This window comes from Rhamphochromis sp. 'chilingali' (assembly GCF_963969265.1).
Source record: "Rhamphochromis sp. 'chilingali' genome assembly, chromosome: 10".
NCBI classification, from domain to species: Eukaryota; Metazoa; Chordata; class Actinopteri; order Cichliformes; family Cichlidae; genus Rhamphochromis; species Rhamphochromis sp. 'chilingali'.
This window is the reverse complement of record NC_137937.1, coordinates 20,697,546-20,710,430: the sequence shown is the minus strand read 5'-3', so window position 1 is coordinate 20,710,430 and position 12,885 is coordinate 20,697,546. Positions and strand designations below refer to the sequence as shown.

At 41.4% G+C, this 12,885-nt stretch overlaps 1 protein-coding gene across 1 annotated transcript in view; it reads left to right on the top strand.

Moving 5' to 3' along the window:
• The first annotated feature begins 436 nt into the window (after positions 1 to 436).
• wscd2 (WSC domain containing 2) overlaps positions 437 to 12,885 on the top strand; it is a 42,262-nt gene continuing 29,813 nt past the window's right edge. Inside the window, exon 1 of the mRNA XM_080893125.1 lies at positions 437 to 931. The gene's annotated coding sequence lies outside the window, so the exon portion shown is untranslated. The remainder of the gene's footprint in view (positions 932 to 12,885) is intronic.

The window sequence follows — 12,885 nt, the reverse complement described above, 5'->3', positions numbered from 1 at the left end:
TTTGTGAGCATTTTGAGCGTCTAACAAACTGCTCAGGCTGCTAGGCAACATGTTGGAAGTTTATCAAGCTTTGGAAAGTGTTTGCTTTCCAAAACTTTGCTTTTCCAAGTTATGAAAATGTGCAAAGCAAAACAAAACGAGGCCTTATAATTGCCTTTTGGAGAATCCTAAATAAGGATACCCAAACTTTTGGACGGTCGATCCATCGCAGAACATATAACCCACGCAGACCGCTTGCATGTGCAAACACTGCACCCCGTCCTGAATGAAAATCGCATTTTTTTTATCAGCTTATCCGCAGGGGAGCGCATCGTCGCCGCGCTGAGTGGTCACCTGTGTGGCCCGGAAAGCTTGAGCGTCGGGAGGAGTGCGGGGACTGCTGCGCCTCTGTGTGCTCTGCTGTGTCTCTTTAAGTACAGCAGGCAGTGCTGTTGGTCCGCGTGGGAGTGCAGGGCACACGGTGCGGCGGCACTGCCTCTTCGCCGCGTCAAACAGCCCTCTTCTAATCGGACGGGCGACAGAAACGACAAGTCGACGCACCGCATGCGTTCGCTGTTTGACCCAAACAGATGACTGGAGCCACCGGGGCGAAGACCGGACTGTTTCAGAGGGGCTCGTCCATTGGTGAGGCCATTAACATTACTCCCTCCTTCTCCTCGGACTGAGAGCTGGAAGCGTGTAGCGGTTCATCTGCACTACAGCAGATTATTGAGCAGCACAGAGAGACTGTACGGGCTAATGGGATTGACAAACTAACATTAGCGCTACAGGGCTTTTCTGAGAGTATGGTGCTCTTCATTTTTGGCCGAGTTATCGTGGATATGAATCATGTCTGAGCCCGAGGGGTGACCATCCTGAGCTGAGTTGCGTCCTGTGAACTGCAACAACACCAAAGCTTGTGTTGAGAGCCTTATTCTGACTCATGTTCAAGGTAAGCCCGAAGACTACACACACACACACACACACACACACACACACACACACACACACACACACACACACACACACACACACACACACACAGAGGACACATATATATGTTTTTTCCCCTTTTCACTGCAGCAGCTCGAAATATGTCCTGCAAAAGCAGCGCTTGCTTGCTTGCTTAGTGTTGGTGTTGCAGGAGTCCTGATGTTCTCGCAGTGCAGCTGCTCTGGAATAGTGATTCAGACCAAAAACCACAGCTCAGAAATGGTTTTTGCAGAATTTGACTGTCACTTGTTGAAAAGACTGGCCATATGTTTTGCTTATACTGAACCGCCGGTACTAAAAATATCCATTTGAACTAGATTTTCGAAGCTATTCTGCTCTTAACATAGTTGCAGACTAACCCAGTGCGGAAGTGAATGTTTTATATTTTTAATGCAACGTATTCTGCTGTCTCCTCAGAGCAGTGGTCGCTAAAAATGCGTCAGTCTAACCAGGTGCCCGTCTGGTGGCCACAGTCAGAACCCCTTCAGCATTTGTGTGAAGATCCTGGCGTTTCATTAAAGCCCACCTGCTATTTTTTTTTTTGAAGAGGTGCAAACTGAGACTCTGAAAAGAGGCCTGTATTCATAGCCTTTTTAAAATTTGGTTTGGGAAACCATTTTAGTATTTTCAAGGATGTTTGTCTCTGTACCTGAGGTTATGTGGTTCTCTTAAAGTGCTTCTCTCAAGTGTTTTGCAGTGTACTGAATATTTTTTAGGTTTACCTCGGCTTGAAAAGATTTCCACTGTCTTTTATAAAGTGTACAAGTGAGATTTTGCATCAAGAAACAATAAAATAATACAGTGTAAATGTGTAATTTATATTTAATCATTCATCCTCAGCATTACCAGAATATTATGCACATTGAGCGACCTCCAGTAACCCTTCTTGTTTCTGATGACCTTGGTGTTCACTGTATTGAGAAACTGCTCATTGTGGAGCGTGGAGGTGGGAGAAGAAGAGCGTAGTGGCTGTTAAGATGGATCACAATGCTCAAAAATCAATTGATGAATGGGACTAATTGGTCATGCTGGTGTTTCAGCACTTGTCATGGCAATAAATAAAAAGCATAGAGCCTGATAGACCGCTTGTTATGGCACTCAGTTCATAGCTCCTGAATCTAGTCCAAGCTGAATTGATCAATAGTGTGAACATCACTGTAAAATATTACCTAACCGTTTTCGATTTCACTTTATTTGAGCGGAAACCACTGGAAATCTGCGTTTCTGCTGCATTTGAATATTGTTGTGGTTTCATTTGTGCCAGGCAGGAACCTGCTGATGCTCGTTTAAAAATAAAATCGCATAGATTTTATTGTTGCTAACATTAGCTGTGCTCTCCCACAAGCTCAGTCCTCCCTCAGGCAGAAGTGAACAGACGTCAGGGAAACATGCTGATGGCTGAAATTCATATTTGTACAGAAGTCAAATAGATTCTGCTGCCGATGCAGTGAATCATCAGGGTCAAAGTCACCGCATTTTGTATCTCCAGGATCCTCTTGGTGACCATGAAGATGAAATCCTGAAAGAAAAAATGTTTTCTTTTTAACTTGATGCTGAATGTGAATGATTTTCACACACAGGATTAACTGTGAGAAACCTGAATGTGCTTACATATGAAGTCCTTTGTGTAGTGACTGGGTGACTGGCGGCAGAGGGAGAAGGCTTTGAATTCCTCCAGCGCTTATTCCATGGATCGCATCCAGTGGACGCAAGCTTTGAAGATCGCCAGAGGAATCACAGTTTGCGTGGTTGTGAAAGCCATTACAGTGACGTGAGGGTGGTGCAGCACCACTAGACTGGATGGTGCGCTCCTTCCTGATATATTACCGTCAAGAAAGGATGTCAACATCCTCATTACAGCGTCTACAAAAATAGCTTAGCATTAAATACTTGGCTGGTTTTCGACTGTTTATAGTGTCTGACGTTCAAACACACAGTAGTAGTTTCACAGTGAGTGGCATGGATGTGAATACCAAACACAACTAGCGCTGTCCCTTCATGTTTGTCAGTAACTGATTTTTTTCAGTTTCCTTGAAGAAAGAGTTGATTTTAGAAAGAGGATAATCTTTAAAACTGTGTTACGGCTGCACAGGCCGAAGGAGTGGGTCACCCTCGCCGTGTGCACATTTCAGCCAGATTTTCAGCTTATACCAGGATTATTCACAACGGCAGACTTCCTCTGTGAGACGTAGCCAGATAATGACAGCCTAGACAGGTGGTGAGGAAATACTGCGAGGCAGACATCAGACAAAGCTGGGAAACCCCGAAAGACTAATCTGTAAGTCAAGTGTGGGGGATTTTGTCCAAAGATATTAAATTTGCAGATGCACTTATCAGGCTCAAATAAACTGAGGAAGAAGAAGACAAGCAACCTCGATGTTAAAAAGGAAACATCTAGACGATATAGTCTACCACCTTCAAGTCGATCTGTTTTGTCTCTGTTCTGATGATCAGGTGAAAAAACCTTTCACAGTGCTCGCAGTCAGTTTGCAGTGAGTGAATATAATGTAAAAGCCAATTATATTTTTGAACTCAGAGACCTGCTGTTCAGGCTTTTCTCTCAGACAGACACAGGCACCCTACTGAGGACATGTTTAATCCAACCGAGGCTAATATGAGGCCTCTGTTTGTATCTGTCTGAGTCACAGTGCAAGGTTATGTGCTTGCATGTCGTCGATCTCCTTACATCCTGGCAGACCGAGTGTGTTTTTAAACAGAGGCAAAGACATTCAGTAGGTAATTATTGCATACTTTTTATATCTTAATCAAGTGCACGGTGCATAATTATTCGAGCGCAGCTAAATATCAGTTGCTCTTTCAGTGTCATACAAACCTTTCTTTGGTTTCTGGAACACGAACCATATTTCATTTTTTTGCATGTTACTCTTAAGTTATTGTGGAAATTTAAAGTTCAAAGTTGAAATGCGACCGCCAACCTCTCGTGCAATCCAAAAGCAACACCTGCCGTCAAATTGCATTCACCCCGCGCTTAACCGTGCAATCAGGTCCTTTAGTTTTCTGAACACAGGGTGTATTTTCTCAGCAGATAATTGTAATTAAACAGATTTTTCTGTTGGCTACATAGATTGGTACTCACCCAATGTGGAAAACATGCTCTTCTCTTCTAAAGCTTTGTCCTTGAACTGGAACTATCAAAACATTTACTGTTGTGTCAGGGTCTCGAGCTCCTTGTTTGTTCTCTGTGCCATCAGGCTGCCTCGCAGTTCTCTGATTGCTAACGTCTAGTCAGACGGCGTGATGTTGTAGGTGTTTGAGAGGGAGGGTAAATAGAGTGTAAATTGGGTAAAATGGAAAAAGATAAGGAGCAGACGATAAGGAGAAAAAGGTGACTTTAAAAGACACATTTTCTGTGGTCTACAGCTGACCTTGAGACTCTGCCTGTCGGCGGGATTAGTACATCACTACTGTAATTGTTCACCTTGAGTAGCAGACCTCCTTGTTCTTTCTTCAACTCGATCCCTGCTTCACAAGAAGCCTTTTGTTGGTGTTAAACTGCTGGGCTCTGTGTTTTATACCTGCTGCCCCAACAGAAGTCCAATCTGGCAACAGGAGAGGCTTTAAATGGGGGAAAAAATGTAGTTTACTAACTCCGCTTTTAGGAACCGGAGACCAAGACTGTCTGACCGCATGCCTGCGTGCAAGTCTCTGGGTAATGTTCTTGACCTTAACCAAAAAGCTGCCTTTTATAGTCCTAAATGAGTTTTTCCACATAAAAGTTATTTATAGTCCGATTAAGGAAGCTGAGTAATGTGGGAGTTGCGATAACAAGACGTAATTTGTTTACAGTGTCGTTAAAGATATTGGCTACAAAGTATAATTTAATGACAGCAAAACACTGGGATTCTTTGATTAGTTTTATTAGGTCAATAAAGAAGATGTTCCTTCCATGTTCCAGCCCTGTGGTGCTCTCTCAGCATTGGGAACATAACTCCAAGCAGTGTTAGTCAGTCTGTAAAAACACATCCATCAACTTCCAGACTGCACCGTAAAGAATTAGACATGCTTTTGCTTTAAAGAGGATGTCAGAAGATTTTGATAAACCCTGTCCCAACAATACTGCAGCACAGCAGCAGGAGCCCCGGTGTGATAAAGAATCTGAAGGAGTGGAGCCCCCTCCAGGTCTGTCAACTTGTGCAGTCAGTGTCAGCGCTGGCTTCAGATCTCCTTTCAGCATGCTGCTCCCTAATTGGGCCGTCACACTTGCTAGAGAAATTTGTCAGGTTGCTGTAAAATGAACTACTTGGGCAAATCAAAATGTGCATCATTTTGTTCCTCCCCAAACCACTCATCTGCCCGTGAAATAACAGGATACTCGGGTTTTTAAATGGATAAACTACTTTCACTCATTTCCTGTTGGGAGTGTGTCATTAAAGGGTAAATACTTGCACTTTTTTTTACCACAGTTGTTTGCTCAGTAATTGCATTTCCTGGGATTTCATCTGAAAGATGTGCATCGGTAACCAAGCTGCGCCTATTTATACACGGCACGCCTAAAGTAGGGGCTTATTATTCTTACACTCAGCCTTACATGTTGTTCCATTAATTTCCAGCAGCAAGCAGGATAAGCGGCTAAGTCTATCCCCTTATCGGCTACTTTTCTGAATCTGGCAGTGAGCAGAGCGCGCACACATGAACTCCTCCTCTGTGCTAATGTTCTCCATCTGTCAGTAATGCTGCTCAGGTTGGATGAGATGTTGGGAGCTATCACACGCAGTGACTGCACCACGCCTGGTCAAGCACGAGCCCATCGCCACGCCATGTCAACCCTCATCACCTCCCCTCTCTCGGTGATGGTGCAGATGTTTCCCAGGTTGCTCGGGGGTGGTAGGATGACTCAGCTCGAGTTTTCACTCGGTGCCTCACCGACTCCCAGTTCAGCCCCTCTCCTCAGTCAACTGGCAACTTAAACGCGATCTGGCTGCACTCAGACTCGGCTCAAAACACATTATTTTCAGTGTCAGGCTCTCGACTCTAGTGGTTCCCGGCCTCTTGAAGAAATTACTTTATGCAGTTATTCTGTGTTATTTCGTTAAGAAAACACTTGCCCTCGTGAATCCACACAAAACATCCTGGAATTGTTCAAGAAGCTCTCCTTTCATACTGTGACACTTCAGCTATTTATCCACAACTTTCAGCTGTTTATTTAGACTTCTCTGCTTGCATGCTAAGTAGTTTGCAGCATATGGGAATTCTGTTGTGTCATCTGAACAATTACTACTTAAATATGCTACAGATCAGGCTCTAATCAGTTCCTACAGTCTCTTGTTTATTTGTTTTTGACCTAACACAGTATGAATGCATTATCACGTCTATTCTTTTAGAGATATCATCTCCACAACATTTCCCACATGCAGAGCAGTAAATGCAGAAACCATGAGAAGTAACCCAGCCTGGAAATGACTGCTCGAATGTTCAGCACTCTCCTGGATTAACTACAGGGCCTTTTAGAGGGGCTAATCGCTCTCTGTTTATTCCAGACCTTAAAGAATTCATAATCCAAAGTACTCCATGATAAATCTTTGCCTCTGTGTTTTTTGTGTTTGTTTTGTTTTTGCTGTGTTCACAGCTTAGTCCGCAGACTTCAGTGGGTTTATTTCTTCTAATGCACAGTCCCTTAGGGAGGTGGAGATAAAAACCAAAGCTCTTTGCACCACAAGAAGAAGAAGGAAGTGAGTAAATGTGTATTTGGGGCCCAGGTGAACGGAGAATTTAAATAAATGCAACTGCATGTTTGAAATGTGAGAATTTCCTTGGGAAAATTACTGAGCACCTCACTGTCGTCACGCAGTTGCTTCATAGACTTCCGTTTCTGTATCTCACATACTCAGTTGTAAACACAGGCAGCTCTCTTCTCTCTTCCTTTGCTTTAGAGATGTTGTTCCATGTTGCATCAGAGCAACAGTGAAGCACTACTCTATGTGCACATCATATTTTATTCATACAGGCTGCAGCACTGAGGCACGCTCCTTTCTGCGAGCCCAAAGCAAGCAGCTGTCAGAAATCCCCAGATACTGTAGCCATTTCTACGTCTACTGTAGCATAAGCCATTGGGAAAAACAAGAATCTCTAAGATATACTGGTCAGAGTGAAATTCATGAGACAGCGGGAGAAGATGGGTCTGACGAGCCCCTACCAACCTCATTTTAAATGAACCTGCTTCTGTTTCAACCCTCGAAGCAGAAGGGCTGTGTGCATGGGAGATACCAGCTTCTATCTTTTTTATTAGTCTCAAACAACACTTACATAACAATGCAATAGGAAACCACTGCCCTGAAATGCTCTGTCACTTTCAATAATACACAGTGCATCTTGTTATCAGAACAATACAACCCTGCACCACTGCGTCAGCATTAGGGCTGAACGATTATGGAAAATAATCTAATTGCGATTTTTTGCCCCAATATTGCGATTGCGATGCGATATGCGATTATTTTTTAAGGTATTTGTCTTCTGTATTATTAAACAAAGACAAGCAATACATCATAGTATGGCCAATACTATATTACATTAATTTTAAACTGTTCTTTCCTGGAAGACAGACCTCTGTTATGATGACATGAGGTGATGCATGAATTGATGACTGACATTTTTATTTAACTTCTTCAATCACAACAGTATATTTGAACATACACAATAGTTTATTTTTAGCTTACAAACATCTGAGCATAAAGTGCTGACAAGGAACCCTGGTGTAAACATTAAAATGAAAGTCAGTACAATGTGCAGATTGCAGAAATATACATAAACAAAATCAGTGGCTTTACCACACTCAGTTTTTCGACATCTGTGAACTACTAGACAGTCATTCAATTAAAAAATAATATTAAATAAATAAAACTAATAAATAAAAAATACACACATCTTACTGATCTCTGCAGTCAGTAACATTACACATAAAGTGCAAACATAATAGCAATTGTATAAACACACACACAAACACGCCTTTAAAATTTAAAGGCGTGAAATTGGACGGTCTAGTTCTGATTAGCGTCACCGCTGTCTCGGTGGAGTTTAATAAACTCGGCCGTCTGCTTCTTGCTATCTAAAATATAACCAGACACTGGTGTAAATTCTCGACTGTCTCATACTTCTGTTTAATAAGTTTTCTGTTTGACGTTTAGTCAGCTGTGTGAAAACCAAGGAGGAACCCACCCGGGGGATTAATAAAGTTTTATTTTATCTAATCTAATAACTTTAATCTCAGCCAAACCGATTTACTCACGAACAAACAAAACACTGAAAAAAGCCCAACAATAACATTTTTAGGTTGTCTAAGTGACTTATATATTACGTTTAACCCGAGCAGCGAAACTCCGCGGTGATCTGAAAATGATGTGCCGGGAGTTGTGCCGTTCTCGGCCGCATCAGTAACCCTCGAGCTCCCGGCTAGCTGTCGAGCTGGTGGGTAGCAGACGCCTCTGAAAACGTCGAAGCACTTTTGCAAATATGGGATATCTTGATAAACCGAGCAGATATTTGATGTTTACACAACTACTTTCTCGCCTGAAAATATGTTAAAAGTTTATTTTGTGACCCAGAAAGATTAGTATGAGTAATTTTAAAACTTAGTAGCGGCCGCCATTGCTGGAAACTGGAGTTTGGCTGGGCCGCGCTATGAATTCTGGGATATGGTAGTAATTTGGACAGCCTTCGGCGCGTCGCTGTGACGTAATCGGTCTACAAATGCGGCCTCAGGAGGATGCAGCCCATGAATTGTATAATATAATCGCAGTATAATCGCAGCCTTTGCGGTTAGAAAATTGCACTTGATCATGTCGCGATATTATCGCAAATGCGATATATCGTTCAGCCCTAGTCAGCATTTCTCAAACTTCCAAAGGTGCCATACAAGCGTCCTTTTATTTTTTCCTCTGTTTGTCCAGTATTATCATGCATAACTTGCTTACTTTGAATCTATTTATTTGAAACACATACATCTTTTATCATTATATTTTGGTTTTTTATAAACATTTTTTTCCATATTTTTGTTTGAGGGATATGTGAAGATTCATAATTACAGTATCCACAGGAAGTGGTCTTCTTTTTATTTCCCAGGCCACTCCTTTCCGGCCAAACAGTGTTTGGCATTTTGTCAGTATGCAGCAAAACCAAGATATCTGCAGATTTAAGTCAGATGGATTCTTTTTCAGCTTTACTTAGTTTGGTTTCCATTGTGTTAGTTTCTGTTTCTGTTATTTAGAAACCAGGAGACCTGATTTTGACTTGGTTTGTTTTCAATTTTGCACTTTGTACTTATTTATTTTCTTCATGGTTTTCTAAAGACAAATCCCGTTATTGCATTACATATATTCTTTGGGTTAATGCTGAAGTAAGATGTGAAAACTCAAAGTGGGACAAAGCATCAACAACGCTTTTTCTTGCCAAAAATCAGTTTTGCAAGCATGCAAAACAAATTCCTGCATAATTTATTTTTGGTTCCTTGGAGTTATTTCTCGTGGCTTATACCAGATATGCACCGTAGAAGAATCACCGTATTTTGATTATCGTGAGCAGATTATTGTGAAAGCATTGTTTTGTGACTTACATTAACATTCTTAGCTGAAGCAAAGATTTATAATTGGAAATATAAAAATATGCGTGTTGGGGAGACAGCAGACTCTTAAATCCCTGCTGCCAATTTAGCAAAACGAATAAACCTCAACTCCTGTGAACCTGACCTCAACCTAAATCTTCACATAATTACCAAGTTGTCACCTTAAAATTTAAATAATTTATGTTATGGTAATTTTGTTGCACATCACAATAGTGTGGCACAACACTGCATTACCACACACAGACACAGACATGCACACACAAAGTTTAAGCTTTCTCTTTCTCTTCCTTTTCTTCAAAGGATTTGATTTTCAAAACAAAGCAGAATTTAGAGAAGGCAGATAGTCCTTGTCCTAAATTCTGTTCGATATTCTGCCAAATTACATTAAAGAAAAAGAAACTAATGAAAAGTTCTTAAGTAAAGGAAGTGCATATCTTAACATACTCCTACACAAAACCCACTTAGTTCCCCCCAGTCTTAAAATACGTGTGAATTTGACATGCACATTATCGCTGTGGTTATTATCAGTGTTCAGTCATGGGAATATTGAACTGACGGGACCAACAGCGAGGACATCAGAACATCAGCAACTTATCAACAACACCATCATTTGAATAAAAATAGAACGTAAAAGCAGCGAGGCCTCTAACAATCTTCATATCTAATTGGAAAAGATATGTTGACAGTAGGCCTCTGGTGCTGCTCGACCTTTTGCACGGAGATTTGCACGATGCTGATGAGGCGCGCGGTTCACTACACATTTTGCGAGGCGTGCTTACAGAGCATCCTATTATATGTACGCTCTTCATGTTCCTCCAATGAATGCATCCAGACCACTGCCCTGCGTAATTGTTCACACCGAACAGCTCATCAAAAACTGCTAAACAGCTTGTGTACAACAGCGCTCCACGACAGATGAGCAGACTGTTGTCATGCTATCCTTTCATTATCTTTTTTGTAAAGTAAAATAAAGTCAGTCGGTACGAGGCTGCTGTTATGTTCAGTGCAGATAAGTTGCTGTTTTGACACTCCACCAGTATGGGTGTCAGTTACTTGAGATTCTGCTGTGGGTTGTTTGTGTAGGTGGTAAATGCAATATAGACTTCTGCAATACTAGCGGCAGGAGAACATTTCTCCAGTGAAGTGAGAAAATAATTTTCAGTCATGATTCAAAACATATGCTTTGGCTGCATAAGCTTCTGCTCTGCTGGGGCGGCGGTCTGTGCAAACACTGTAAATTGAAAACATTGATTTTTTTTCGTGGTTTATTTCAACATATATAACTACTCAACTGTCACTGCAATCTCATAAGGAACTTAGCTCAAGATGTTTGCTGTTTAACTTTTTAGAATTGCAAAACGGATCATTTCATCCGCTTTCTGGGAAAACGTATGCTTTTATGTAGTGGACTCCAGCTGAGTGCTTACAAAAGATTTTGAGGTACGTTTTGCATTTATTTGCTTCTCCTCCGCCATATATTTCCCAGAAAATGTCACACTTTTTACTTTACTAACTGGCACCTATTTAGGTTCAGATGTCATAGATAAAGTATATTATTAACAAATGCAATATAATGTATTTCTGCAGACACTGCAGATTAGCTTCTACATTAATCAGATGGAAGGGTGAAATGTAGCAAATAACAATGCAATAATATCACATTCATCATATATAATTTGTGTAATGATACTTGGAGAAATAGGAATGAGGGACGTTTTACATGCATTGAAATGTTAGGCAACAGACATGCTGGTGTAGTTTTTGCTCGCGCCGAAGAGAATGAGAATTTTCTTTAAATCTAAAAAGCACATAAAGTGACAGAATGAAGTGGAAAAATACCACATACCCGAGTCTTTTACAGAATCCTGTTGTTTGTTGAGCTTCATGCTGAGACAGCAGCTTGTAGTTTCAAGATTTTATATCTGCTGAAGTCATCCCAGCATGTGGTGCCATGGACAGGATCACCTTTTATAGTCCACACAGCTTGCTGAGTAACCTCTTTAATCATGTTGGGAGTGTTCCAGACATATGTAGTACTCAAACGTCAAAGTCTTAATTTATTTTAAAAAAAAATCTAATCAATAAATTTGAAATGATTTCTTTAGGTGACAACAGTTTCAGCTGCGTAGGGTTTAGACCACTGTGATTCCTCACAGGAACCAGAAAAGACTTCAGAATACAGGAAGTGAGATTTTGTTAATACCTATGGCGTAAAAACAAAAGTGTCTTCAGAGCGTTTGAAACCCACGTTAATGATTGTTTCGTTTAACGAGTATTTCCTGTCTGCTCTATTGTTCATTGTATTTGCGTAACAATAACAACAGTGTTCCTTTCATTTTCCCCTTGCTGTGGGAGGTGAGAGTGAAGAGCTGCAGAACAACAGTGCTGGAGGATCCAGCTCTTTGCTTAAAGACACTTCAGCAGAGTGGCTGCTCGTTGACATGGGAGCTTGAATGCGTGTCATACAGTGGAGGGTCTGTCTCCCCTCCTGCTGCACCACCAAGCACTCGACTGTTTTTCTGTTCTTACTCTGCCTAGCGGTCCAGAAGGAGCTGTGTGATACACAAGGACAGTTGTGTCAACATCTTCCTCAGGGAATAAGTTAAGCCGTACTCCATGAGTACGAGAGGATGCAGTTCGGATCATTACAAACGAAAGATGCTTCCTTTTGGTGTTTTTAGCACGAAAAGCGGTCAAACCTCTGATCTGCGGTAGTGATTCTGCTAAAAAAAAAAAATAGAATTATGCATATTTGCACTTGTAAAGGGATAATTCAGCTTTTTTTCCTCATCTGTCAAATCTCTTTCATTTTTTTGTGGTCACTCGTGGGCAATAACATGTAAAAACATCTCCTGGCCAACCCAAGCCGGCACGGAAAACACGATGGCGAGCATATGCTTAGATGCACACGAGCTTAGATAACCACAAGCTTGCGTTGGCAGTTGTTTTATTCTGTCCGCTTGGTGAATGCAAATCCAATAGTCACTGTTCTTCCAGCTCTGTTTTTGGTAGTCCATTTATATGCTATAACTAATTGCTGCCAAAAACATGTGGGACTGAGGATCCAGAGCTCTCATCTCTTCTGAAACCCCGCATTTTATACACCCTCCACTCTTTCTGACCTCCTCCCAATGACTTATGTAGAGGTCTTTTTTTGCGAGATACAACTAAACTGCTAAGCCGATTCTAAGTAAGTCCCCTTTGTTGTTTCTACATTAAGTGGTCTTTAAATCAGAGATGAGCTCTAGCACTGCCGTTTCACTCAGCAAGAGGGAATAGCAGAAAACCGAATTGTGTTTGATCAACTGTCTTGGCAAAGACGGTGGATTATGTGCATC